The sequence below is a fragment of the Drosophila sechellia genome, chromosome 3L, assembly GCF_004382195.2.
Source record: "Drosophila sechellia strain sech25 chromosome 3L, ASM438219v1, whole genome shotgun sequence".
Taxonomy (NCBI): Eukaryota; Metazoa; Arthropoda; class Insecta; order Diptera; family Drosophilidae; genus Drosophila; species Drosophila sechellia.
Window position 1 is genome coordinate 27,544,925 of NC_045951.1, and position 8,511 is coordinate 27,553,435.

General features: G+C 40.1%; 1 protein-coding gene across 2 annotated transcripts in view; it reads right to left on the bottom strand.

Annotated features, from left to right (window-relative positions):
- The window catches only part of LOC116800951 (myosin-I heavy chain), a 661,712-nt gene extending 653,793 nt beyond the window's left edge, over nt 1-7,919 (bottom strand). For both annotated transcript variants that reach the window (XM_032717811.1, XM_032717812.1), the window contains exon 1: nt 7,450-7,919. The gene's annotated coding sequence lies outside the window, so the exon portion shown is untranslated. The remainder of the gene's footprint in view (nt 1-7,449) is intronic.
- Nucleotides 7,920-8,511: the final 592 nt, after the last annotated feature.

Consider the following 8,511-nt stretch of genomic DNA (forward strand, 5'->3'; position numbering starts at 1 on the left):
GAGCAGTTGGAAATTATCACGACAGAACACAATCGTGCACACAGGGCGGCTCAGGAAAATACCAAGCAAGTACTGCGCGACTATTATTTCCCCAAAATGAGCAGCCTAGCAAAGGAAGTGGTCGCAAATTGCAGAATATGCACCAAGGCCAAATATGACAGGCACCCTAGAAAACAGGAGCTCGGAGAGACACCCATACCTAGCTATACCGGCGAAATGTTGCACATTGATATTTTCTCAACCGATAAGAAGCAATTCTTAACATGCGTTGACAAATTCTCAAAGTTTGCAATAGTGCAACCAGTGCTGTCCAGAACAATAGTGGACGTCACGGGGCCCCTGCTTCAACTCGTAAATGTGTTCCCAAAAATCCGAACAATATATTGCGACAATGAAGCCGCCTTTAACTCTGAAACCGTCAACTCGCTACTTAAGAATAGCTACCACATTGACATTGTGAACGCGGCCCCTCTGCACAGCTCGTCAAACGGCCAAGTGGAAAGGTTCCACAGCACCTTGACAGAAATCGCCAGGTGTCTTAAACTAGACAAGAAAATCAGCGATACGACAGAGTTAATCTTAAGGGCAACGGTAGAGTACAATAAGACCCTACATTCTGTCACTCAGGAGAAACCGGTCGAGATCCTCCACTCGGGTTCCGATGATCGCTGCCTAGGCGTTAGAGACAAGCTGATAAAGGCCCAGAAGAACAACATCGAAAGATGCAACCCAGCTAGACAAAACCGTGTTTTTGAGGTAGGAGACGAGGTTTTTGTCAAAAACAATAAAAGGCTTGGAAACAAACTGACACCATTGTGCACAGAACAAACAGTGCAGGCAGACCTAGGAACGTCTGTTCTTATTAAGGGGAGGGTGGTCCATAAGGACAACCTAAAATAGGTCCCCCCATTTTTAGTTAGCTTTAAGATATTCCTTATGTTTTTTTTATTCGTCTTTAAATAGCAGTAACTAAACTTAGAGGGCGAGGAGGCAAATTTATATAAATTTCCAGTAGTAGGCCTGATTTAAGCTAATATGCCGTGGTCTTATTCTACGTTTGGTTTGCAGGTTCGCCCTCATAACACTCATCACCCTGGCAGTGGCAAGTGCTCGGATTACCGACTTTTCCCACGCCAACTACATTCCCGTCGTAGACGGAGATGTACTGGTGTTTGAGCATCGTAATTGCCTGAGACATTCGAGCAACCTGTCTGATTATATTTACATGGTAGATGAAACAAAGAAATTGTCCGCTTCCTTTCCACAGTCGCATATGCGAAAGTTGTTAGACGTCGATACAGATCACCTTATAAACTTGTTGTCCGTTCTAAAAATACATCACCGTATCGCTAGAAGCCTAGACTTCTTAGGTACGGCTCTTAAGGTAGTTGCGGGAACTCCCGACGCCTCAGATTTTCTAAAGATCAAAATGACCGAAGCTCAGCTAGTGGATTCCAACTCCAGACAAATTAATATAAATTCCGAAACCCAAATACAAATAAACAAACTGACCGACACCGTGAACAAAATTATTAAAGCCCGAAACAACGACTTGGTCGACACCCCGCATCTGTACGAGGCACTACTAGCGAGAAATAGAATGCTGACAACAGAGATCCAAAATTTAATTCTCACAATAACTTTGGCAAAAGCTAACATAGTAAATCCCACAATCCTTAATCATGCCGATTTAAGCTCATTAATTGAACAAGACACTCCAATAGTTAGCTTATTAGAAGCCTCTAAGATTAGGGTTCTTCAGTCCGATAGCATTATTCACATACTAATAGCCTATCCTAGGGTGAAGGTCAGATGTAAGAAGGTTCTCGTATACCCAGTATCACATTACCAGACAATCCTGCGACTCGATGAAGACATCCTAGCAGAGTGCGAGGAAGACACCTTTTCGGTCACCGAATGCATGGAGACCACGCACAGCACCTTCTGCGAGCGGTCTCGACGCGAAACCTGCGCCCGCTCACTCCATGCGGGAAATACAGCCCAATGCCACACGCAATCCAGCCACCTTAGGGCAGTAATGCCTATAGATGACGGCATAGTCATCATCAACGAGGCAACAGCCCGCATCAGCACGGACGGCGGCCCAGAGGTACTCGTCAAAGGAACACATCTTGTTACATTCGAACGATCAGCTATCATCAACGGATCGGAGTTCGTAAACTTCCGGAAAACAATAGACAAGCAGCCTGGCGTAGCAAGATCGCCACTACTGAACATCGTCGGCCATGACCCGGCACTGAGCATGCCTCTGCTACACCGCATGAACAACGACAACCTGCGCTTTATCCAAGGGTTCAAAGACGAGGTTGATGCCGCGGGTTCCCCCAAACTTTGGTTCGTGGCTGGAGTAGTCCTTAACGTTGGTCTGATTGGTTCGCTCATCCTTTTTCTGGCACTAAGGAGAAGGCGAGCTTCCGCTGAGATACAACATACCATCGATAAACTTAATATAACCGAGGACGGTCAAAATCTTAGGGGGGGGTAGTTAACAACTAAGTTGCCACATATAAACAATGCTGACGCGCCCCAACGGAGTTCAGCGCTCTGCGCTGCGAACGGTCAGCAACAGCAATTGGACACCCCTTATCCGGGGTACCAAGCTGTGTTGCATAAATGCTGAGTCGGCTTGCCGACCATGGGTTTATGGCGTGATGCATTGAAGCTAGGGTAGATCCACATTTTTCATATTCTTTTGTATTCAGTTCTAAGCTTGCACTTTAAGAATAAAGACCAGCTACTCCGGCACTTGGCCGTAAAACACCACTTGTTTTAATTAAACATTCTCGTTGAGCCAAAAGGCCATCGAAAGACCACGGGGGCAAAGTCACGCCCTCCATCCTAATCTTCCTAAGACGTCTTCGCCCAGCCAAAGGAGACGACACGCATAACACCTATACAACGGAGTCACCTATAAGAGAGGACCACCGGACGATAGGATTTATTAATTTGCACACGTATGCTCATGCATTGTAAATTTGACAAGATATGCCCTTCACCTTAGAAGTTCGTTGACTTTAAATCTATATTATTTTTGATCAATTGGCACCTTGCGAAAAATTCTTGTTTTTATTATTATTAAAATAATAAGAGAGCGGAGAGCTCTACAGCCATCAGCTCTTTTCTACACATACAGTGGCAACCGACAACAGTATGTGTGCACAAGTATTCTCATGCATTGTATATTTGACAAAATATGCCCTTTACCTTAGAAGTTTAAATCAATATTATTTTTGATCAATTGGCACCATGTTAAAAATTCTTATGTTGCATTGCCTTAACGTTAATATTATTTAAATATAGCATAGAAATAGTAATAGCCGAATCTATGTACATAATATCACAAAATAAATTTCAAAAAGTACTTTATATTAGAATAGTTGTCATTCGAGTATTCAGCTAGCGACGTGTAAAAAATTAATAAGGCAATAATAGTTGAGTGCTTCTGTCCGCACTTCGAGCCCCAAGATATCACTTTTGCAATAAACAGTTTTCATATTTTTATTTAATTTATAAATTTTTATTTCCTACTACGTAAATTATTCATTTTTATTATTTAATATTCCATTTAGATTCAGTTAAATTATTTTGTTTTATTCCAATTTGATATTTTGAAATAGCCCGCAATTTTGCGTGGGAAGAATAGCTCGGCAACTTTTTGTTTTTCCTTTTATTTTCTCTTAATCCGTTTGCTTATGTTTGACTATACGCAGAGCTCGTCGATTTTTTGAAATTTTCGCTTTATAATCCAGTTTATATTCAATTAAAGTCGTTTTGTTGCAATAGTAAAGTTCGGAAATATAAGCGCATATAGTAATTGCGATAAGAGGTGAAAAATAATCTCGAAGGTCATATAAATATAGGACCCCATTACAATTGTAATGGTCTCCCCGTGGTGTTCCCTGGGTACGGATTATTACATATATTTAATATATGTATGTAACAATAGTTATCGATAGGCGATGGTCGATAATCATCGCAAAGGGTAGCGTCGTGAGCGCAAGTTGTCATAAGAAATGGAACAAGCTTAGAGAGAGTGAAAGTAGGGAAAAGCCGGGTTGAAAGTCGTTGTTAAAAAGATCTAAAAGCGAAAAGTTTTCGTGTCCGGAGTAAAAGTCGCGTAGTCGTCGTACGTCCGGAGATCAAGTGTTGGCACGAGTCTTCTTTTTATTTAATACCGAATATAATTAATATAATAAGCTAACTGTCATAATATAACAATACTGCTAAGATAAACAATTGTATTAAACAATAAATATCCTACATTTGGGGCCTCAACCGATAAAACAATAAAAAGTTGACCCATTTGTAAAGTTCAGAAAATTGTGAAATTGTAAATCTAAAAATGCCGATGTACATGCAAAGTTGACGCACAGGAAGAAGAGGAGCGACGAAAGCATGCACGAATACATGCTAACAATGAAAAAAATTGCAGCGCTTGGTTGACGGGCTGGATATTAAAAGCGAGTTAAAATTTGCATTGTACGGCAGCAAATCATACAGCGAACTGTTGGAAAAATATGAGTTGTACGAGAGCAAGTGTGTTATCGGAAAACCGCAAATGCAATACAGTGGTGGCAGAAAAAATATAACCGATGGAAAAATTATTTGTTGCTACAACTGCGGCTCTAATGAACACATGAGAAAAGACTGCAAGGCAGAAACAAAATGTTTTAAGTGTGCAGGCAGCGGTCATATATCTTCAAATTGTCCACAAGCTGTAAAAAGTGTTCAAGTCATAAAAGATAATAAGCACATGAAAGTAGTTTTGCTGAACGGTACAGAGGTCGCCTGCCTTGTGGACACAGGATCCGATGTGTCAATCGTATGTCAGTCTTTGTGCAATAAACTTCAAAGAACGAGAACGACGTAATACTTGGCTTTGACTTTGCTTCGCAGTTCTGCGTGACTTTGAATGACGGAGAGTTCACCTTTACAAAGGCGTCAGCGCAGCCGGAATGCGCTGAATCAAAAGAGCTAAGTATATACAATATTGTTGAGACTGGTAGTAACATAGATGCTTCTCCACAGTATAAGCTGGTGATCGAGTCAATGATAGCAGAGTACAAGCCAGGCGAAAACAACGCTGAATGCCCATTTCGTTATCAACCAAGCCGTCACTCAGCTGTGGAATCCGAGTCGATCAGAAAAGAAGTTGACGTCTGGTTGCAGGATGGCATTGTGCGCAAATCTTCATCGAACTTTGCCAGTCGAGTCGTCGTAGTGAAAAAGCTGCAAGCGCAAGTCAAGGACGCGCTGCGAGACGTCGAGGAAGCAAAGGCCGTCAAGGAGGAACTACAGGCGTTGAGCAAGGAGGCCGAGCGCAAGGTCAAGGCCCTGGAGGCAGAAGTATTACAGCTGTCTGAAGATCTGGCCAGCTCAGAGAGGGCGCGACGTGCTGCTGAAACGGAGCGTTACGCTCCGTTCGGCGCCGCCGAACTCACTGATCGTATCAGCAGCGTGGAAAAGGAACTGTTCCCGCTGCAGTGCAGCAACAAGGAACTGACATCGAAGATCGAGGAGATTATTGTGGAGAACACCTCGCTCGCACCGAGGCAATCAAGTGGCGGCAGCGTGCTAATGCGCTGGTGGAGAAGAGCAATCGCAACCCAGAGGAGTTCAAGCGTCTGAAGGCTGAGCGCGAGCACCTGGCCAAGTTGCTGACCGCCGAGAGAGCTGAATTACGCAAGGAGGTAAAAACACATATTCAGCAGGCGCAGCAAAAGTATAAAGACGGCTATGATCGCAAACGCAAAGGAGGAGATCGGATGGCTATTAAACGAACTCTGTGACTGGCAAAAAACTAGCTAGCAGTTTTCTCGGGCCATATGAAGTAACTAAAGTAAAAAGAACCGGCCGATACGATGTACGGAAAGCAGCTCAGGTGGAAGGCCCTACAATAACCGCAACATGTGCAGAAAATATGAAGCAATGGAAGTACGCGTCTACAGAGGAAGATCTATGGTCGTCTGGGTCAGACGACAGTGATCAGGATGGCCGAATGTAACAATAGTTATCGATAGTCGATGGTCGATAATCATCGCAAAGGGTAGCGTCGTGAGCGCAAGTAGTCATAAGAAATGGAACAAGCATAGAGAGAGTGGAAGTAGAGAAAAGTCGGGTTGAAAGTCGTTGTTAAAAAGATCTAAAAGCGAAAAGTTGTCGTGTCCGGAGTAAGACAAAGTTGCGTAGTCGTCTTACGTCCGGAGATCAAGAGTTGGCACGAGTCTTCTTTTTATTTAATACCGAATATAATTAATATATTAAGGAAACTGTCATAATATAACAATATTGCTAAGATAAACAATTGTATTAAACAATAAATATCCTACATGTATATACATATGTATGTTTGTAATTAATTATTAAAATAAATATAAATATGTAAAGGGTAGCTACTTCGAGCGGCAATTAACAAACGAATATTAAAAAACTTTAAAATAATAATAGTCACAACATGAATTTTTAATTATTATTTTATTTCAACATATTGCTACAAATATGTAAATTCGTTTCTTCGATCAGAATTGATTTCGTCCCGAAAATGGTCTTCTAGCACACATATACACGTTCTCGTCTATTGTTTTTACTCACACAAGCAAGCAAATTCTATTTTTATATTTCTTACGCTCTCAGCGTAAGCGAGCGGACAGAGGGCAATTTGGCCGTCACCAAAAAGTGGCTGCATGCAAAACCAATGTATAGACGTTACGCATCTTGTTATTCTAGGGTCTTTGGCCTCGAGCCACCTCTAGAGCCAGCCCGAAAAAATCGTCTGAAAAAAATCATATGGCGTAACGCATGTTATTTTAGTGTCTTTAACTAGACTAAACTTTCGTCACTAAAGGAAACATAAGGCCTGTTTACACACGGAGTGCTTTCAGCGTTTCAGACGAAATTCCTTTTTAAAAGACGTTTTTAGTAACTTTAAAGAAAATACTTTGGATTCATTTAAATTTTCAATTATTAATTTTTAATTCCACTATGTAATATATATTTTTTTATTTACATTAACCATATTTTTTACACGCCCAGGTATAGTAAATATACCAAGGTAAAAGATATAAATATAAATAGCATTATAGTTAAAAAAAGCTAGTTCTAAGTGGTAACAATGTAAGCATTTAAAATTATCATTGGCATATAACATTGTATTCCAAACACAAACTTTAAGATTGTGGCGTCAGACACCACTTATTTAAGTTCGGATGTGCTGTTCGCTGCTTGCTGAAAAAATTTATTTGTACTGGGAATAATAATAAAGAAAGCTCTGTTTAAGCCACAATATATCCTGTCGGTTTTTGTTTTATATTGTTGACAGAGTGTGTACTAATATAATTATAGTTCGTTAAAAACTTACATATGAATACGTAGAACTGAAAACAGTTATGGTATCTTTGTTCGGCATACATAAGGAAATAAAAAACATACCTCTATCAAACCAATTCGATATGTAGAATGCTCTCCAAATGGGTCTTCCGATATACAAAAAACTCAGTTTTATATATACAATTATTAAGTAGAACTTTAACAACTCTAATCTCACAAATTGACTTTGGATTGAAAAGATATCCACCACTCCAACTATGCTTGAGACTAAGGTTAAAATAGAGATTCACATTGAAGCATTAGAACATTTGCATATGGTCCTATGGTAAGACAAATTTGTTGAAATTATAAAGAATCGTGCAGTTAAGAAATCTCGATTGTATAACCTAACATATTTTTAGGCTCTTTTTACACTAGATCGAATCCCTTATAGAGAACTCGATAGCAGAGACACGTTGTATCCTTATTCAGGACTTACACGAGTAAGGGGTGTTTACACAAGAGTTGCATTCTACGTCCTGCGCAAAACGCATATCTTCTACATAGATGTTTAGCATACGGCTCAGCTGATGGGAAAGTGTTTTCAAAGTGTATCTTGACGCTTTTCAATCTCCACAATTATATTTAAAAAATTAAAATAATTTTTTTTTAAGTCAGAGATTTATAATAAGTGGGTGGCAATCCATCTCTCAAGAATAATTTGTTGACACCTTCTATGTAAAAATCTATGTACATTTATGTATGTTAAAATAAAGTATATGTTTTGCAAGTCCGAGGATCTATCTTTAGGGAAGCAATGTTACACTTTCAGAGTCTTGTGAGATGTTGCTTCCATCAACCTAGTATATGTTATCAATATTCTTATACTCCCGCCGAAGCTTGTGAGAACCGACAGATCCAGGCACAGATCCAAAAAACCAAAAATATTTCAAGCCACCATTATCATCAGCTCACGACGCTACTGAAACCAAACAATTATTACTATTTTATTTTATAAATTGTATGCCAAAAGAGTTTTAGCTATTTGGCTAAAGGCATTAAGTCTTTTATAATTTATTTTATCTTTAAATGTATTTTGTGAAGTCATCTAAAGCTATAGTACTGTTTCCCGATTATCAGATACCCGTTACTCAGCTGGTGGGATTGCGAACGCGAAATGTCCTC